Here is a 20,200-nt window from a genome sequence, read left to right as displayed (position 1 = left end):
TCTTCCCCAAATTTTCAGGTTGCCCACCTGCTGTATAGATTTTGGACTTGTCAGCCCCCACAATCACATCACATAGGTTAATTCCTTAGAATTAATCTCTCTCTCTCTCTCATTCTCTCTCTGTCTCTCTCTCAACCTCTCAACAGGGTCTTGGTGTGTCACCCAGGAGTGCAGGGGCACAATCATATCTCACTGCAGCCTTGACTTCCTAGGCTCAAGTGATCCACTGGCTTTAGCTTCTCAAGTAGCTAGGACCACAGGTGCATGCACAATGTCTGGCTAATTTTTAAATTTTTTGTAGAGAAGGGGTTTCACCATGTTGCCCAGGCTGGTCTTGAACTCCTGTCCTCAAAGTGTGGAACTGCCTTCCAAAGTGTGGGGATTATAGGTGTGAGCCACCATATGTTGCCTCTCTCTTTATGTATCTCCTTTTGGTTCTATCTCTGTTAGAGCCCTGAGTAACACACCATGCCAATTGGGATTGATGTATATTTTTGATAGAAGCACATATGATCATTTTCTGATGTCTCCTGATACCATTTTACCAATTCCCACTGCCAGCCCCTAACTTCTGGATCAGATGAATTAAACATTTTCTCTTTCCATTCCATACAGAGCTTCCATGGTGAACTCTCTCAAGCAGAGGTTCTCAAATGATCCTCCAAAGCACAGATGTTCCATTTACTGGGACATGTTTTGATGCCAATATTGAATGATTCCAGTCATTTCCTAATTTGAGGAAGAATTACTATCAAAATTTGTCATTTTAAACATTTTCCTCTTATACATTTTTCTTAAATTGTGGATGCTACTACCACCTGTCTATGCTAGAATCTAGTTTTTGGTATGAATTTAGGCCAAAATGATCTACTTACTTATTTTAAATTTAGTAGACCAAAATGTTCTGGTATTCCACAAAGATAAACATGGCTTCCAAGTGCCAGCCAGTTAGCCAATCTTGAGATCCATTGTCCTAAAACACAGCTCTGAATTTATATCTCCCCCACTGCTTAAAACCCTTCAAAGGTTCCCTGTAGCCTAAATTTAAAGGAGACCCCTAGGTCATTCCCTCTACACTCACGAGCCCAGTACCAGCTCCTTCTTACTTCCTATTGCCAGGTACATCACTTGTCCACCCACTCTCTGTTGCTGACCAGTTTCTTTGAATCCAGATTTGCTCCTGTTCCATTGTGAAAGACCAGTTTATAGTATTTGGCCAGAGTCAACTATTTTATTCTCCATTCAGCCAGTGGAAGAGTGGTTGGACCACCTAAAAGATAAAGTACAAACTCCTCAGCCTGTATTCAAGGCAGTACTCATCCAGGTTCCAAATGGCCTGCCTGCCATTTTTCACTGCCCACCCCCCTTGGTGTCCTGGTCATGCCACCATGCTATGCTTAGGGTGTCCCTGTCTTTGGAATCCCTTCTCCCATTTCTGCTTATCGAACTCTTTACCATCTTCCGAAGCCCAACTGAAAAACCTCTTCTCTCCTCAACTTCCCAGAATTATCCTTCCTTCCCTATATCCCTCTCTCTGCCTTTAGCAACTAGCTCTCCAGGGAAGCTCAAACCATTGTGGATATGTGTTCATGGCTTTTCTTCCATACTAGCCTCTGTCACAGCCATATAGTCTGGTATGTTGTTACCTCTTTTCTTCACCCAAGTTTGTTTAATAAGATATTCTGAACCCACAAAAAATGGATTGCTATCAAAAAACCAATTTGACAAGGAATTGCATTAAAAAGCAAATTAAAAACTTTTAAATTAATTGATGGGTGTCACACTTAGAAGTCAATGACTACACTTTTGGAAGTTTTTGTTTGTCTTAGAAGATATGTAATTTGAGAGAAATTAAAGTGTCATTTATCCTAGGAAAGTTATTGGCCAAGTGCCTGTTCATAGCATGATACATCAGTTCTGGCTGCAAACTTGGAGGCTTTGTACAGGTGAGGAATTTAAGGCTCATAGAGAGGAAGCGACTTGTTCACGATCATGCCGTGTTATTAAAAGAGTTAAGATTCAAGTCCAGGTTTCATAACTCTTAACCCGGCCTTCTATTGGGTTTGTCACCAATCATTATTCTTTTTAAGGTAGGGAGATCCACTTCCCCTTTTTGTCTCTTTAAATTAAGAGAAACTCTTGGCCTCCCACCCGTGAGCCTATCCATGAGACTCACTACAAGGTAAGCCAGAAAGGGAACCACATAAACAAAGCTGGCAGGGAGAAAGCCTTCTATCTTCTTCCTTCATTCAAAGGCTTCCTCACCGTTTACCCTAACTTTGGAATGCCACAACTTGAGACTCACTCCTTCGTTCCTGATTAAAATACAAGCTCATATAAAAGAGGCGTGTTGAGTTTCATGAGCCATCCATATCAATGCCTCATTTATCAGCTCCCTTCTCTTATTTAATTTTCAAAGGGTGAGGGAAGACACCATGAGAAGGAAAGAGACACAAGGAGAGGGTAGAGCCTAAAAAGACAAACCTCATAACTTATGATTTGGGGGTTTGGGTCTGTCTCTGTGGCTAGACTGACTTCTAATGATATGATGTATCCTCCTTCCTGCCTTCTTTTTTAGCCCACAGTTTGTAGAAGCTGTTTTAAATATGTGTTCTTCTGAACCGTCCCCACATTATTCTAAACCAATGCCTCCCTCACATATATTGGATTATTTATCTGGCAGGGGTGGGAAGGAAACCAATGGGATGAGATAAATCTAACAAGTGGAAAGTGGTGGAAGGCAGAGGGCAGAGCAGCAACTGCCCACGTTAGAGATGGAACGCCCCAGACTGAAAGTACACAACTCACCTAGAAATATTTTCCATGTAAAGGAATAGCCCCTAGGCACCCCCTGTGGGAAAACTGCCCTGTGGCCTGGTACGATGGTGATTTACTCAAATTGCTCAACACCCTGGGAGTTCCTTTGCTTTAAAGAGTGCAGATTTTTAAAAAACTAGAATTATATTTCCTGTTTTTTCTTTCTTGTGCTTTCATTCAGTTTGTTTTCTTATAAAAATTAATCATACCCATAGTGTTGATGTTTCCAGACACATTGAAAAGCTCTAAAAACAATTGCTCACTAAACAAACGAATTTGCAAAGCAGAAGAAAAAGAAGTGTGACTCGCCCAGTAAGCATGAGATCATTTTTTCAAGTTCATTACCTCTTTTCCTCACCCAAGTTTGTTGCACCAGAGAACACACAAACCACACCTCAAACTCTAGTTCATGCTAGAGAAATTTGAATTAACAAAGGAGAAAAAAAGAAAAAGAAAAATAGGAGAGGAAGAAACGAAGAAACACAATATGCTATTGCCTTAGCCCTGACCCTGAAACTCAGGACAAGAAAAGACACTTGCGTGGCTCAGAGTAAAGATGGGTGTGGAGACTGTAGGTCACAACAATTGCTGGTCTGCTTCAATTTAAGGTAGGATAAGTCCCTGGAAATAACAAAAAGAGGAGCTTTCTCCCAGGGCCGTCACCCACAGCTCACAGTGCCCATAAGTTTTTCTTGCTTTAAAGCTCAAAACCTGTATTCACTAATACAGTAGTTAGTAGTTGCGTGCAGTTATTCAAAGTCAAATGAATTCAAATAAAAGTAAAAACCAGTTCCTCAGTTGCTCCAACCACATCTCAAGCACTCCCTAGATACATGTGGTTAGTGTCTATTGTCTAGAACATTTCCCTCATCACAGAAAGTTTTACTGGACAGCACTACTCTTGATTCCTGGTGCTCCCAGTATGATGGGAGTCATCCATCTATTGGAAATCAGGGACTAGCTGTAAGCAATGGCTCAGGAGCACTCAGTTGCATGAAGGCCTCAGGTGTGGGCATTGCCAGAGGGATGCCCAGCTCCAGGAAAGGAGTACCATGGAGAATCCTTGGGGCAGGGGGACGAGGCGGGGAGGGTGGTGTGTGATGACGGTGCCCCTCGCCAATGTGGTCTCTGTCCCAGTTGGCGAATGGTGGCCCATCAAGTTTGTGGGTGGCCTGCATGGCTATCAGGCCCAAATTCCAGAGCATATTTAAAGGCTGACTGGTGTTTATTCTGGTTAAGAACGTAAGCAGGAGAAGTCAAAAAGAAGTTCTGAGTTTTGGCCAGGTGCTGTGGCTCACGCCTATAATCCCAGCACTTTGGGAGGCTGAGGCAGGTGGATCACAAGGTCAGGAGATCCAGACCATCCTGGCTAACACAGTGAAACCCTGTCTCTACTAAAAAATGCAAAAAATTAGCCGGTTGTGGTGGTGGGCACCTGTAGTCCCAGCTACTTGGGAGACTGAGGCAGGAGAATGGTGTGAACCCATGAGGCAGAGCTTGCAGTGAGCTGAGATCGCACTACTGCTCTCCAGCTTGGGAGTCAGAGTGACTCCGTCTCAAAAAAAACCAAAAAACAAAAACAAAAACAAAAAAACCCAAAAACTAGTTCTGAGGTTTTTTTTTTTTCCTTGATTAAAGGATGTCTAAGGTCCCCTTTCAATGTAAAAGTCTATGATTCTTCCCAGCAGTTAAAAAAAAAAAAATAGGTGAGTTGATTTTAAAGACTATTTTACAGCAGAAAGCAAAACAATCTGTTGGAGCGAAAGCAAACTAAGACATTTTTCTCCTCACTGGAGAAAAGGTTAATAAAAAGAAAATCCACTTCTTCACAGGGTCTGAAAACTATGTAACCTAAATTTTATTTTTACTCAAAGTATATATATATATATCTATAAAACCTAGCGAGTTATTTCCTGTTGTGCTTAGCAACTCAGGCAAGAAATGGTCAAGAAACATTGTCTTTCATTAAAAGAAGACATTCGAGTTAACAAAACTTCTTTAAAAATTTATTTATATTTTTTTAGAGACAGGATCTCACTTGTTGCCCAGCCTGGACTAGAACTCCTCATCCCATGGCCTCAGCTTCCCGAACAGCTGGAACTGGAGGCATGTGCCACTGCAACTGGCTACAAATTCTTAAATGGCTTAAAAATCTTTAAAACTAGTTAGAAGTGGAGTTTTAGGTTTATAAACAAATGCAAACATAAAATAATACTAGCATTATTTGAAACTTAAATTTGTATTTTGTATGAAAATGTCAGTAGAACGAAAAATATCTTTATGTCCTGCACATCCTTGTGGAACAAAGAATTGGCAAGGAGTAAAAACAAATTATGTAAAAATAACATTGCATAGATAAAGCTACTTTGTTGACTGACTTCAACTGACACATTTATTAAGCAGAAGTGTTTGCAGAGAATAACTGGGAGTAAATTGCCTCACACATTTCATTACAAGTTGGCAGGACCAAATGATTTCTGACAAGAAGACCAAGAAACTTTCTCTCTGCTAGCCTGAACGGATTATTCAGAAATGACACGAGCTATTTCGTTAAATTTTCTATTGCTTTTCTGACTCCACAAGGAAATTGGGGGTCTACAAAGGTGTCTATGTGCGATTTAATCAGTAGATACAGGGTTTCTCAGGTGCTTGGATTTTCTTGTTCTTTCTTTGGGGATATTTCAGGTTGAAAGCAGGATGGCTGCGTAATATCTCCAGAACTTTAATGAGAACAAGACTTATATCAAAGGTTTTAAGAAAGCAATTTGAACGGTTCAAAGTAAAAGAGAACAGGACAGCCACAATACCCTAAATTACAAAGAAAAAAATGACAGACTTTACGAATCAGGAATCTAACTTCTTCCCCTTTCGCTCCCAGACCACTAGCTTCCCTCCCAGGAGAGCAACCCAACCCTTGAGCCCGCGGGATTCCCTGTAGAGGGAAAGCAGTCTACTCACAGCGCCTCCTCTTTCTGCACACAGGGTGCGGCCCGCTCCGCAGTCTGCAGCAGCCCCAGGTGCTTTTCTACCCTCCTGCAATTCTTTGAACCTCCAGGACCAGGGAAGGGTGGTCTGTGATTGGCAGGAAGCACCTCACATGGGCTGAGCTTGCCGCTGCCTGCCCTGCCTCGCTGAGACCGGGGAGTAACCGGAGGCTGTCAGTAGATTTCTGCTGCTTTGGAATGTGTGACTCTGACAGATGGAAGCACCTTGACAGCCACACTCATTGCTTGCCTGGATCCCTCCTAGGTCTGGACTTTACTGGAATACAAACTCAGGGCTTTTATTTTGATTTATTTTATTAGTGTAATTTGATCCTTACTCCTGCTTTTGTGTGTTGAAGGCTTGTTAGTCCTGACCGCTCGCGGAGATACTGATATGTGCTTACCTGTGCAGGGCCATGTCCAGTTTTAGTTTCTATAACCCTTGCATAGGCAAATTCATGGAGATAGTCATTGCCCAAGTAATGCTCATACAGTAGGTAGCCCAAAGACCGATAAGGAGCAAGAGATATGGAAACAAACAGATTGAGAAAAATTCAGGCAAAGAGAGAGGGCTCAAGTGATTATCTGATGTCCAATTCTTCTCTTCCCTCTTCCTTCCTCCCTTTCCTTTCTCTTCTCTTCCCTTCCTTTCTTTTTTCCTTCTTTCCTGACTTCTGGAGCCATCATGTGTTATACATGGCACCCAGAGCATCATTTTAATGGCTGCATGACCTATTGTAGTATACATGCACCATAGCTTGTTTAACCTGAGTTAGGAGTTGGTAACAGCAGTAATGTTAGAATTTACTGAGTGCTTTAATCAATAGACTTGGGAGTTCCTCAAGGGTCAGCATCATCTCTGTCTCAGGTTAGATTGTTCAGGAGCAGACTTTGAGACAAAATTTAGTGTTCAATATATTTATTAGGGAGTGCCCTGAGAGGAACACCCATGGCAGGGACAGGGAAGAAACAGGACTGGGCAGAGAAAGAAGTTGAGCTGCAATATAGGTGGGACAGTCTGAAGCAGTCCCCCTTGGGAAACTCTGGAGGAAGATGGCCTGTCAATGTAGCTCTGCCACTGGGCTCCTCTATCATCTGCCCTTTAATGTGGGTTGCCCTGGGAAGGCAGCTTTCTGTAGCTGAGGCATGTCCTGAAAGGGGCTGATAACTGTTGAGGCTGGAGGTTGCAAGTACTCCCAGCAGCAGGGCAAGCTCTCTCTTGAAGGGGACTGCATGGAGCACCTCTGTGTCCATCACAATGCCTTATTCCTCTGCAGCTCTCCAGGGCCTGATTAGATAAATTATCATATTTCACACAATGGAATTCTGTGCAATGGTTAAAAATGACACCACAGATAAACATTTAATGTCATGGAAATAAGTTCAGTCATTTACCTAACAAATATTTATTGAAAACTTAGGTTGTGCCAGGCACCCTCCTAGAGGCTGAAAATGAAAAAGCGGTTTACAAAACAGTTTGTGTAATCTGACACATTTTAATTTTTAAGAAAGTTTACCTATGACTTAAAAAGTTAGGAATAATATACAGCAAACATTAACCAGAGTATATCTGGATGGTAAAATATGGGTGACTTTTACAGTCTTCTGTTTTTGCAGTTCGTATGTTTACAAAGGATCTATATCATAATTATAAGAACATATAAGTTATTAAAAATGTGTGCTGTCCTGGAAAGATTTGTGATAAAGTTGTAAGGAAGCAAACAAGGACATATGAATTTCTATTCGTGTCTTAGGCATTTTATATTCCATTACCATGATTATATGGGGAGAAAACAAAAAGATTTGAAAATCTTCAAAATAGATAATGTGACCACAAACCCAATAACAAGAGACAAGAGACTAGCTAGAAAAAGGAAGATGAGTTTTTGGATAATAACTGCAACTGAATAGATGAGGAATGTCAAATCCGTAATGTATGACAGGCTTATTTTTCCAGTTAATTGATTTCTAACTCTCTTCTGCTAATCCCTCTTTCTCTCTGGCTAAGTGGCTCCCTTGACCACATCTTAACCTGATTCCAAGCTCATCAGTGAATTCCCATTACTAATATCTCAGTTCTGTTAGAAACACTTAGATATTTTCCTCCTATCACCACAATTCAAACTAGAGACTCTGGTAGTTTTGGGGAGAAGGTGAGGTCTTTATTAACCCCCCCGATTCCCTGTATATGTTCATTTGAGAGGGAAATGATGTCCTGTGTGAGTGGCCAGAGAGAGGCTCTGTCCCTTTCTGTGGGTCATCCCCACTGTCTAGTTCACCACCAGCAGCAGCAGTGTAGACAGGGGCCAGTGCACAGGGCTGACCGAGGAGAGGCCTACTGAACCCCACCAGTTCCCCTAAGCCCCAGAGGGTGCTCTGCCTCATTCATTGGTTTACAGTCAGTCTTTGTCCTTCAATCTCACCTACCCTCCAGGACCCCAGCTCTCAAGTGGCTGGGTTCTATCTTCTGCACATCTCAGGAACCTAGAACTAAAGGTGGTATGCTTGCCCCCTCTCTGTCAGGCCATATCACTGCACCATCACCCTCCGAAGTTTTTCCTTCTCTGCGGTAGTTCCAAGGCAAGTTAGCAGGCCTGGTGACTCGTGATATTTAACTGGACTAAAAGAATTGGTCCTATATACACACTCAAACTTTTCAGTCCTCATGAGGCTTTCCTCTGTCATCTTTGGGGCAAAGAACCACTGGAATGTTTGTCTTCCCTGCATTCCCTAACAGACCGCTCACTTCAAAATTGACTTTCCTGTGGTGAGGGAGGGAGTTGTAGTGCAAACTGGGTGGGAAAGAGGTTGCCTCCCTACTGGAAGTTTAGAAAGTGGGTTATTTAATGCCTTTTGCTTTCTCTAGTTACCAATTTCAGGAAAAATACTTCTTAAAACATGATGTTGTCTAGAATATTTTTAACATATAGTAATAGTCCCAGGTACTGCCAGATTTACTCTTCACAATATCCCTTTAAGGTAGATACTATTATCCTCCCATTTCACAGGTCAGAGAACTGAAGGCTAAGGATGCTAACTGCCCACTGTTATAGAGCCATTTAAAGGTGAGGACTGCAATCAACCTGTCCTTACAGTCTGCACTCTTACTATTAGAGTGCAGTTACATGATCTGTGTAACTTTCAAAATGGTATTAAAATTTTAAATCACAAATATGATTTTTTTTTCTATTAACTGCTCAGTGAGGTTAATAGAGAGTAGAATATTGTTCCTGGGATATGTAAGAAGCCATCTTCTGCTTCTTATTGGCTGGAGAGTAAGTCTGCCTGAGCACTCAGGCTCCCTGTGGAGGAAAGCAGGTTACTGATCATGTCTCAGCTTCTATATTGAAAACAGCTGAATCAAACCAGCAAACTATGTACCTGAAGTGTCCCGGTCCGTGCAATTCTTTAGGGCCTCTAAAATGACCTTTTCTCCAGTTGGTCTTGACAAATTTTTGGTGCGGTTTCCTTGACAATTTTTCTGAAATGTGTATATATTTAGGGTTTTGACCTTTAATGTGTCTTCTCTCTTACACAGCTATCTTTTTCACTCAACTATAATTGACACTCCCATATTTCCTTCAGCTGCTAGAGATGATAAATACTTAACTTAATTCGTATGTTTAGGTTATGACCACTACAAGATGACTTCTTAAAGTATGTCTAGGCCTTTTCCAAGAAAGGGATATCCCAAATTAATAGACTCTTGCATTGAACTAAATCCTTTTAGTTCATTTCAATAAACGTATATGGTAATTATATGGAATTATTATATGTAATAGCTATATACCAATAAAATAATCATTTAGCTCAAATTTTCACCCAATGAAGAAAGCCCTCTATGATCTCTGATGTCCAATATTAACGGGCTACTCTATAAAACATTGTGTTTATTGTAGAGATGTTGTTGAAGATGTTGTGTACAACCTTACATCCTGGGCATAAGAGGTCCCAAGGGAAAACATTTTTGGTCTCAGTGTCTGGAAGAATTACACTTTCCTAAGCAACTGGTTTGTTTTTACCTATTGGACACTCTAAACTTCAATCAAATTCAATCTTGCCTCCATTCTCACCAATCCGTTGAAACTGCTTATCAAGTTATGAACAACCTCTACTTTGCCAAATTTGGTGGACACTTTTTCTTTTCTTTTCTTTTTATTATACTTTAAGTTCTAGGGTACATGTGCACAACATGCAGGTTTGTTACATATGTATACATGTGCCATGTTGGTGTGCTGCACTCATTAACTCATCATTTACATTAGGTATTTCCCTAATGCTATCCCTTCCCTGTCCCCCAACCCCACAACAGGCCCCGGTGTGTGATGTTCCCTGTTCTGTGTCCAAGTGTTCTCATTTTTCAATTCCCACCTATGAGTGAGAACATGTGGTGTTTAGTTTTCTGTCCTTGCAATAGTTTGCTGAGAATGATGGTTTCCAGCTTCATCCATGTCCCTACAAAGGACATGAATTCATCCTTTTTATGGCTGCATAGTATTCCATGGTGTATATGTGCCACATTTTCTTAATCCAGTCTATCAGTGATGGACATTTGGATTGGTTCCAAGTCTTTGCTATTGTGAGTAGTGCCACAATAAACATATGTGTGCCTGTGTCTTTATAGTAGCATGATTTATAATCCTTTGGGTCTATACCCAGTAATGGGATCACTGGGTCAAATGGTATTTCTAGTTCTAGATCCCTGAGGAATTGCCACACTGTCCTCCACAACGGTTGAACTAGTTTACAGTCCCACCAACAGTGTAAAAGTGTTCGTATTTCTCCATATCCTCTCCAGCACCTGTTGTTTCCTGACTTTTTAATGATAGACTGGATTAAGAACCTCCCATGTAGCTGGGATTACAGGTGTGCACCACCACATCCAGCTAAGTTTTGTATTTTTGGTAGAGACGGGGTTTCACCATGTGGGCCAGGCTGGTCTCCAACACCTGACCTCAGGTGATCCACCCGCCTCGGCCTCCCAAAGTGCTGGAATAACAGGCATGAGCCACTGTGCCCAACCCACCTATTCTTTATCCATTCATCTGTCAATAGACACTTAAGTTACTTCCAAATCTTAGCTTTTATAAACAGTGCTTTGACAAACATAGCAGTGCAGATATCTCTTTGATATACTGATTTCCTTTCTTTTAGATATATACCCAGCAGTGGGTTGCTGGGTCATATGGTAGTTCAATATTTCATTTTCTGAGGAATCATCAAACTGTTCTCCACAGTGGTTGTACTAATTTACATTCCCACCAACAATCTACAAGGGTTCTCTTTACATCCTTGCCAACATTTGTTATTGACTCTCTTTTGGATATAAGACATTTTAACTGGGGTGAAATGATATCTCATTGTAGTTTTGATTTACATTTCTCTGATGATCAATGATGTTGATCACCTTTTCATATACCTGTTTGCCATTTGTATGTCTTCTTTTGAGAAATGTCTATTCAAATATTTTGTCCATTTCATGATCAGATTGTTAGACTTTTTCCTATAGAGTTGTTTGAGCTCCTTATATATTCTGGTTATTAATCCCTTGTCAGATGGGTACTTTGCAAATATTTTTGTTTCATTCTGTAGGTTGTCTCGTTACTTTGTTGATTGTGTCCTTTGCTGGGCAGAAGCTTTTTAACTTGATCCCACTGTCCATGTTTGCTTTGGTTGTCTGTGCTTGTGGGGTACTGCTCAAGAAATCTTTGCCCAGACCAGTGTCCTGGAGATATTCCCCAATATTTTCTTATAGTAGTTTCATAGTTTGAGGTCTTAGTTTAAGTTTTGGTCCATTTTGATTTTATTTTTTGCATGTGGTGATAGATAGGGGTCTAGTTTCATTCTTCTCTATGTGGATATCTAGTTTTCCCAGCACCACTTATTGAAGAGACTATTTTTTCCACAGCATATATTCTTGACACCTTTGTCAAAAAAGAGTTCACTGTAGGCGTGTAGATTTGTTTCTGGGTTCTCTATTCTGTTCCATTGGTCTATGTGTCTGTTTTCATGTCGGTACCATGCTGTTGTGGTCACTATAGCTCTGTAGTATAGTTTGAAGTCAGGTAAAGTGATTCCTTCAGTTTTGTTCTTTTTGCCTAGGATGGCTTTGGCTATTTTGGGTCTTTTGTGGTTCCATATAAATTTTAGGATTGGTTTTCTATTTCCGTGAAGAACGTCATTAGTATTTTGATAGAAATTGCATTGAATCTGTAGATTGCTTTGGGTAGTGTGAACATTTTTAACAATATTGATTCTTATAATCCATGAACATGAAACGTTTTTCCATTTATTGGTGTCATTTTCAATTTCTTTCAGCCTTGTTTTATAATTTTCATTATAGAGATCTTTTATGTTTTTGGTTAATTCCTTGGTATTTAATTTTAGTTGTGGCTATTGTAAATTACATTACTTTTTAATTTATTTTTCACATTGTTCACTGTTGGCATATAGAAATGCTACTGATTTTTGTATGTTAAGTTTATATCCTGCAACTTCACTAAATTTATCCGTTTTAATAGTTTTTCTGTGGAGTCTTTAGGTTTTTCCAAATATGATGCCATCTCCAAATAAGGATGCTTTGACTTCTTCCTTTCCAGATTGGATGCCCTTTATATCTTTCTCTTGTCTAATTGCTCTAGCTAGGACTTCCAGTACTATGTTGAATAACAGTGGTGACAATGGGCATCCTTGTCATGTTCCAGATCTTAGAGGAAAGGCTTTCAGTTTTTCTCCATTCAGCATACTAGCTGCGGGTCTGCCATATATGGCTTTTATTACATTGAGGTATGTTTCTTCTATTCCCAGTTTGTTTTTGTGGGTTTTTATCATGAAACGATGTTGAATTTTATCAAATGCTTTTTTAGCATCAATTGATATGGTTTTAATGCTTTATTCTGTTGATATGATGTATCACATTGACTGATTTGCATACATTAAGCCATCCTGGCATCCCAGGGATGAATCCCACTTGGTCATGATGAATGATCTTTCTAATGTAGTACTACTGAATTTGGTTTGCTAGTATCTTGTTGAGGATTTTTGCATCACTATTCATCAAGGATATTGGCCTGTAGCTTTTTCTTTTTTTGATGTTTGTTCATTTGCTTTTGGTATCAGGGTTATATTGGCCTCATAGAATGGATTTGGAAGTATTCCTTTCTCATCTGTTTTTTGGAATAGTTTGAGTAGAACTGGTATTAATTCTTCTTTAAATGTTTGGTAGAATTCAGCAGTGAAGCCATCAGGTTCCAGGCTTTTCTTTAGTGGGAGACTTTTTATTATGGCTTCTATCTCATTACTTGTTACTGGTCTGTTCAGGTTTTGGATTTCTTCCCAGTTCAATTTGGTAGGTTGCATGTATCTAGTAATTTGTCCATTTCGTCTAGATTTTTAAATTTATTGGCAAATAGTTGCTCATTGTAGCTGATAATGATCCTTTGAATTTCTGAAGTATCAGTTGTAATGTCTTCTTTTTCATTTCTGATTTTATTTATTAGTGTATTCTCTCTTTTTTTGGTTAGCCTGGGTAAAGGATTGTCAATTTTGTTTAACATTTCAGAAAACCAACTTTCGTATCATTAATCTTTTGTATTTTGTTTTTTCATTTCAATTTCACTTATTTTTGCCCTTTATTATTTCCTCTACTAATTTTGAGTTTGGTTTGCTCTTGCTTTTCTAGTTCTTTAAGATGAACTGTTAGATTGTTCATTTGAAGTTGTTCTTCTTTTTTGACATAGGCACTTAAAGGTGTAAAATTCCCTCTTAGTACTGCTTTTGCTGTATCCTATAGGTTTTGGTATCTTGTGTTTCCATTATCATTTGTTTCAAGATATTTTTCAATTTACTTCTTCATTTCTTCATTGACCTACTGGTCATACAGGAGCATATTGTTTAATTTCCATGTATTTGTATAGTTTCCAAAATTCCTCTGTTGTTAATTTCTAACTTTATTCCATTGTGGGCAGAGAAGATGCTTGATATTATTTCAAGTTTTTTGAACATTTTAAGACTTGTTTGTGACCTAACATATCCTTTAGAATGATCCATGTGCTGAGAAAAAGAATTTCTTTTTCTGTAGCCATTGAATGAAATGTTCTACAGCCATTGAATGAAATGTTCTATAAACATCTATTAGATCCATTTGGTCTATAGTGCAGATTAAGTCCAATGTTTCTTTGTTGATTTTCTGTCTAGAAGATCTGTCTAATGCTGAAAGTGAGGTGCTGAAGTCTCCAGCTATTATTGTATTGGGGCCTCTCTCTCTCTTTACCAAGAATATTTCCTTCATATATCTAGGTGCTCCTGTATTCGGGGGCATATATTTAAAATTGTTATATCTTCTTGCTGAATTGACTCCTTTATTATTACATAGTGGCCTTCTTTTTTCTCTTCTTATAGTTTTGTCTTGAAATCTATTTTGTTTGATACAAGTATAGTGACTCTTGCTCTTTTTTGGTTTCCATTGACATGGAATATCTTTTTCCATCTCCTTATTTTCAGTCTATATTTGTCTTTCATAGGTAAAGTGTGTTTCTGGTAAGCAAAAGATCAATGGGTCTTGTTTTTTCATCTGTTCAGCCTGTCTATGTCTTTTGATTAGAGAGTTTAGTCCATTTACATTCAATGTTATTATTGATAAGTAAGGACCTACTCCTGGCATTTTGTTATGTTTTCTGGTCTTCTCTTCCTTCTTTATTTCCTTCCTATCTTTCTCTGGTGAAGGTGATTTTCTCTGGTGATATGATTTAGTTTCTTGCTTTTTATTTTTTTTGTGTCCATTGTATTTTTTTGTTTTGAGGTTACATGAAGCTTGCAAATATTGTCTTATAACTCATTATTTTCACCTGATAACAACACTATTTGCATGAAAAACAAACAAGCAAAATAAAACTAATAAAAACTCTACGCCTTAACTTCATCCCCCAACTTTTTAACTTTTTTTTTGTTTCTAGTTATATCTTAAAGGTTGCTGTAGTTATTATTTTTGATTGGTTCAATTGTTTACTCTTTCTACTTAGGATAAGAGTAGTTTACACACCACAGTTACAGCATTATAATATTCTGAGTTTTTCTGTGTACTTAATATCCCAGTGAGTTTTGTACCTTATGGTGATTACTTATCGCTGATTAACGTCCTTTTCTTTCCGATTGAAGTACTCCCTTTAACATTTCTTGTAGGGCAGGCCTGGCATTGATTAAATACCTTAGCTTTTGTTTGTCTAAGAAAGTATTTATTTCTCTTTCATGTTGGAAGGATATTTTTGCTGGATATACTATTCTAGGGTAAAAGTTTTTATACTGAAGCACTTTAAATATATCATGCCACTCTCCACTGGCCTGTAAGGTTTCCACTGAAAAGTCTGCTGCCAGACTTACTAGAGCTCCATTTTATGTTATTTGTTTCTTTTCTCTTGTTGCTTTTAGGATTCTTTCTTTATCCTTGACCTTTGGGAGTTTGATTATTAAATGTCTCATGTAGTCTTCTTTGGGTTAAATCTGTTTGTCATTCTATAATCTTCGTGTACTTGGATATTGATATCTTTCTCTAGGTTTGGAAAGTTCTCTGTTGCTATCCCTTTGAATAAACTTTCTACCCCTATCTCTTTCTTTACTTCCTCTTTAAGACCAATAAATCTTAGATTTGCCCTTTTGAAGCAATTTTCTAGATGCTGTAGGTGTGCTTCAATATTATTTACTCTTTTTTGTCCCTTTGACTGTATTTTCAAATAACATGTCTTCAAGCTCAGTAATTCTTTCTTCTGTTTGATCCAGTCTGCTATTAAAGGTCTCTGATGCATTCTTCAGTGTACCAATTGCATTTTCAGCTCCAGAATTCCTGCTTGGTCCTTTTAAATTATTTCATTCTCTTTGTCAAATTTATCTGATAGAATTCTGAATTCCTTCTCCGTGTTACCTTAAATTTCTTTGAGTTTCCTCAACACAGCTATTTTGAAATCTCTGAAAGCTCACATGTCTCTGTTTCTCCAGGATTGGTCCTTAGTTCATTTGGTGAGGTAATGTTTTCCTGAATGGTGTTGATGTTGATGTTCGTAGATGTTCTTTGGTGTCTGGGCATTAAAGAGTTAGGTATTTATTGTAGTCTTCACTGTCTGAGTTTATTTGTAGCCATCCTTCTTGGGAAGGCTTTCCAGATATTTAAATGACTCTGGAGTTTTGATCTAAGTTGTATCTACTTTAGGGGACATCCAAGCCTGTAGTTTTTGTAGACTTGTAGAGGTACCACTTTGTTGGTTGGTCTTGGGCCAGATCCAGGAGAATTCTCTGGATTATCAGGCAGAAGCTCCTGTTCTCTTACCTTACTTTCTACCATACATACAGAGTCTCTCCCTCTGTTCTGAGCCACCTAAAGCTGGGGTGCATGACATAAGCAGCCCTGTGGCCACCACTACTATGACTGCACTGGATCAGACCTAAAGCCAGTACTGCACTGGTTCTCACCCAAGGCCTACTATAACCATTCCCTTGGTACTGCCTATGTTTGCTCAAGCCCTTGGGGCTCTGTAGTCAGCAGATGGCAAAGCCAGCCAGGCCTGTGTCCTTCCCTTCAGGGCAATGAGGTCCCCCAGGCTCTGGGTGGGTCTGTAAGTGCTGTCCAGGACTCAGGGACTACAGTTAAAAACCTTAGAAGTCTATCTGGTGTTCTATTGTACTGCAGCTGAACTGACCCTTAAACCACAAGACAGTCCTTCCCACTCCTCCCTCCCCTTTGCAAAGGCAGAGGAGACTCACCCCATTGTCACTGTCTCCCCAGGCCACAAAGAGTACTGCCAGACTACTGCTGGTGTTCCCTTAAGCCCTAGGGTCTCTTAAGTGAGTGTGTCATGAATGATGCCTGGCTTGGGACTCTCCCTTTAGGGTAGTAGACTCCCTCTGGCCCAGGGAAAGTCCAGAAATGCCCAAGAGTCAAGTTCTGGAATTGAGATAATCAAACCTACTCTGTTGTTGAACATTAGAACTTATACCTTTTATCTAACTGTATGGTTGTATCCATTAACTGATCTCTCTTCATCCCCTCCTCCCACCTGCATGCCCTTCTCAACCTCTGGCATCTATCATTATACTCTACCTCCATGATATTGACCTTTTTAGCTTCCACATATGAATGAGGACATGTGCTATTCATCTTTCTGTGCTTGATTTACTTCACTTAACCTAATTTCCTCTAGTACCATCCATGTTGCTGCAAATGACATGATTTTTCATTCTTTTTTATGGCTGAAAGTATTCCATTGTGTGTATGTACCACATTTTCTCTATTCACTTATCTTGTTGATGGACATGGAGGTTGATTTCATATCTTTGCTTTTGTGAACATTGCTGCAATAAACATGCACGTGCAGGTACCCCTTTGATATACTGACTTCTTTTCTTTTGGATGAATACCCTGTAGTGGGATTGCTGGATAGTATGTGTAGTCTGTTTTTACATTGCCATAAAGAAATATTTATTGGAGGCTGGGTAATTTATAGAGAAAAAAGATTTAATTGACTCACAGTTCTGCAGGCTGTACAAACATGGCTCCAGCATCTGCTTCTGGAGAGTGGCTCAGGAAGCTTACAATCATGGTGGAAGAGAGTATGCAGTGTCAAAAGGTAAGAACGGGAGGAAGAGAGAGTTGGGAAGTGCCACATTTTTTTAAACAACCAGATCTCATGTTAATTCAGAGTGTGAACTCATTTATTACCATGAGGAGAGCACAAAGCCATTCATGAGGGCTCCTCCCTCATGACCCAAAGACCTCCCACCAGGCCCCACCTCCAACATTAGGGATTACATTTCAACTTGAGATTTAGGGAGGGACAAACGTCCAAACCAAATCAGTGTGGTAGTTCTATTTTTAGTTTAGTTTTTTTTTTTTTTTTTTTTTAGATATCTCCATACTGTTTTCCTTAGTGGCTGTAGTAGTTTACACTCCCACCAAGAGTGTCTTGCTCTGTCACACAGGCTGGAGTGCAGTGGCGTGATTTCGGCTCACTGCAACCTCCGCCTCCTGAGTTCAAGTGATTCTCATGCCTTAGCCTCCTGGGATTACAGGTATGCACCACCATACTTGGCTAATTTTTGTATTTTTTATAGAGATGGAGTTTTGCCATGTTGCCCAGGCTGGTCTCGAACTCCTGGCCTCCAGTGATCCACCTGCCATGGCCTCCCAAAGTGCTGGGATTATAGGCATGAGCCACCATGCCCAGCCTTCAACAATGTTTTGACATTAACAAGGTTTTGACATTTGTTGATTTTCTGTCTAGATGATCTGTCTCATGTTGAGAGTGGAGTGATGAAGTCTCCAAATATTATTGTATTGAAGTCTGTCTCTCCCTTTGATCTAATAATATTTACTGTATATATCTGAGTGCTCTGCTGTTGAGTGCATATAGGGTTAGAATTGTTATATCCTCTTACTGAGTTGCTCCCGTTGTCATTATATAATGACTATCTTTATCTCTTTTTACTGTTTTTGACTTAAAGTCTGATTCATCTGATGTAAGTTTAGCTACTCCTGCTCATTTTTTGTTCTTATTTGTATGGGGTATCTTTTTCCATTCCTTTACTTCAGTCTATATGGGTCTTCATAGGTGAGATGAGTTTCTTGTAGGCAGCATGTAGTTGAGCCATGCTTTTTCATTCAGCCAGTCTGTATCTTTTAGGTGGAAAATTTAATCCATTTACATTCAAGCTTATTATTGATATGTGAAGGCTTATTCCTGTCATTTTATTTATTGGTTTCTGGTTGTTCTGCATATTCTTTTTTCTCATTGTTTATCATTGTGATTTGGTGGGTTTTCTGTAGTGATATCGTTGAGTCTTTTTCATGTTTATGTGTTTGCTCTATCTGTGGGTTTTATATTTTCCTTTGTTTTCATGATAGTAGATATTGTCCTTTCACTTCCAGGTGTAGGACTCCCTTAAGCATTTCTTACAGTGCCAGTCTAGTGGTGATGAATACCCTCAGGTTTTCTTTGTCTGGGAAAGACTATTTCTCTGTCATTGATGAAGGAGAACTTTGCTAGGTGTAGTATCCTTGGCTGGCAGTTTTTTGTTTTTTGTTTTGTCTTTCAGCACCATGAATATATATCATCCATATTCTCTCCTAGCATGCACAGGGTTTCTGCTGAGAAATCCACCGTTAGTGTGATGGAGATTCCTTTGTAAGTGACTAGACACCTTTTCTCTTGCTGTTTTTAGAATGCTGTCTGTGCATTTGACTTGACAGTTTGACTATTATGTCCCATGGAACAGACCTTATTGAATTGTGTCCATTCAATACAATGGATCCCTGGGTTTCCTGTATCCGGATGTCTAAATCTCCTACTAGACTTGGAAAATTTTTATCTATTATTTTCTTTTTTTTTAATTTTTTTTTATTTTTTGAGACGGAGTCTCGCTCTGTTGCCCAGGCTGGAGTGCAGTGGCCGGATCGCAGCTCACTGCAAGCTCCACCTCCCGGGTTCCCGCCATTCTCCTGCCTCAGCCTCCCGAGTAGCTGGGACTACAGGCGCCCACCACCTCGCCTGGCTAGTTTTTTCTATTTTTTAGTAGAGACAGGGTTTCACCGTGTTAGCCAGGATGGTCTTGATCTCCTGACCTTGTGATCCGCCCGTCTCGGCCTCCCAAAGTGCTGGGATTACAGGCTTGAGCCACCGCGTCCAGCCTATTATTTTCTTAAATTGGCTTTTAACCCTTTAGTTTTCTCTTTACCTTCCAAAATGCCCAAAACTACCATATTTGGTCAATTTATGTTCTCCCATGTGTCACATGGGCTTTGCTCATTATTTTTGATTCTGTTTTCTTTATTTTTGTCTACTGAGTCATCACAAAAGACCTGTCTTCAAATTCTGAGATTTTTTTCTTCTCCTTGATCTAGTGTATTGTTGAAACTTTTTAATGCATTTTGTATTTCATTAAAGAAATTCTTCACTTCCAGAATTTCTATTTGGTTCTTTTTATGATACTCTTAAATGTATTTCTCATTAATATCCTGAATTGTCTTTCTGATTTATTTGCATTATTTTCCAGTATTTTATTGTATCTCACTGAGCTTCTTTAGTATCAATATTTTGAATAATTTTGGGATTTTATAAATTTCTTTTTGATTTAAATTTGTTGTTAGAGAATTATTATGTACCTTTGTAGTTGTTATATTTCCTTACTTTCATCTTATATCATTACGTTGATATCTGTGCATTGGATGTAATATTACTTCTTTCAATTTTCAAAATTTGCTTTCATAGGAGAGGACTTATTCCTGAAGATGGATTTATGGTATTGGCTTTGGTTCCGGTTGTGTGCAGTAGTATAACCTCTGTATGATTTCTTTAGGGACTAGTACATCAGGTGTGCCAGTCTTTGGGCCCCTGTGGTGGCAGCAGTAAGTGAAG

General features: G+C 39.3%; 1 protein-coding gene across 2 annotated transcripts in view; it reads right to left on the bottom strand.

Annotated features, from left to right (window-relative positions):
* Window positions 1-5,891, bottom strand: part of UPK1B (uroplakin 1B) — a 31,354-nt gene extending 25,463 nt beyond the window's left edge. The window contains exon 1 of one of the 2 annotated variants that reach the window (XM_025376363.1): window positions 5,776-5,891. The gene's annotated coding sequence lies outside the window, so the exon portion shown is untranslated. The remainder of the gene's footprint in view (window positions 1-5,775) is intronic. The other variant, XM_025376362.1, reaches the window with a different exon arrangement.
* Between the last annotated feature and the right edge of the window lie 14,309 nt (window positions 5,892-20,200).

This window comes from Theropithecus gelada, chromosome 2, assembly GCF_003255815.1.
Source record: "Theropithecus gelada isolate Dixy chromosome 2, Tgel_1.0, whole genome shotgun sequence".
Classification (NCBI taxonomy): Eukaryota; Metazoa; Chordata; class Mammalia; order Primates; family Cercopithecidae; genus Theropithecus; species Theropithecus gelada.
Note: the sequence above shows the minus strand (reverse complement) of the source record. Positions and strands in the feature narration are given on the sequence as shown.